The sequence below is a fragment of the Rhinopithecus bieti genome, unplaced genomic scaffold (genome assembly GCF_001698545.2).
Source record: "Rhinopithecus bieti isolate Rb0 unplaced genomic scaffold, ASM169854v2 scaffold_115, whole genome shotgun sequence".
Classification (NCBI taxonomy): Eukaryota; Metazoa; Chordata; class Mammalia; order Primates; family Cercopithecidae; genus Rhinopithecus; species Rhinopithecus bieti.
This window is the reverse complement of record NW_016803181.1, coordinates 2,433,016-2,433,316: the sequence shown is the minus strand read 5'-3', so window position 1 is coordinate 2,433,316 and position 301 is coordinate 2,433,016.

Below are 301 nucleotides of genomic sequence, written 5' to 3'. Positions count from 1 at the left end.
GCCCTTAACAATTTTTCCTTCATTTCAACTTTGGTGAATCTGACAATTATGTGTCTTGGAGTTGCTCTTCTCGAGAAGTATCTTTGTGGCATTCTCTGTATTTCCTGGATTTGAATGTTGGCCTGCCTTGCTAGGTTGGGGAAATTCTCCTGGATAATATCCTGCAGAGTGTTTCCCAACTTGGTTCCATTTTCCCCATCACTTAGGTACACCAATCAGACGTAGATTTGGTCTTTTCACATAGTCACATAGTCCCATATTTCTTGGAGGCATTGTTTGTTTCTTTTTACTCTTTTTTCTC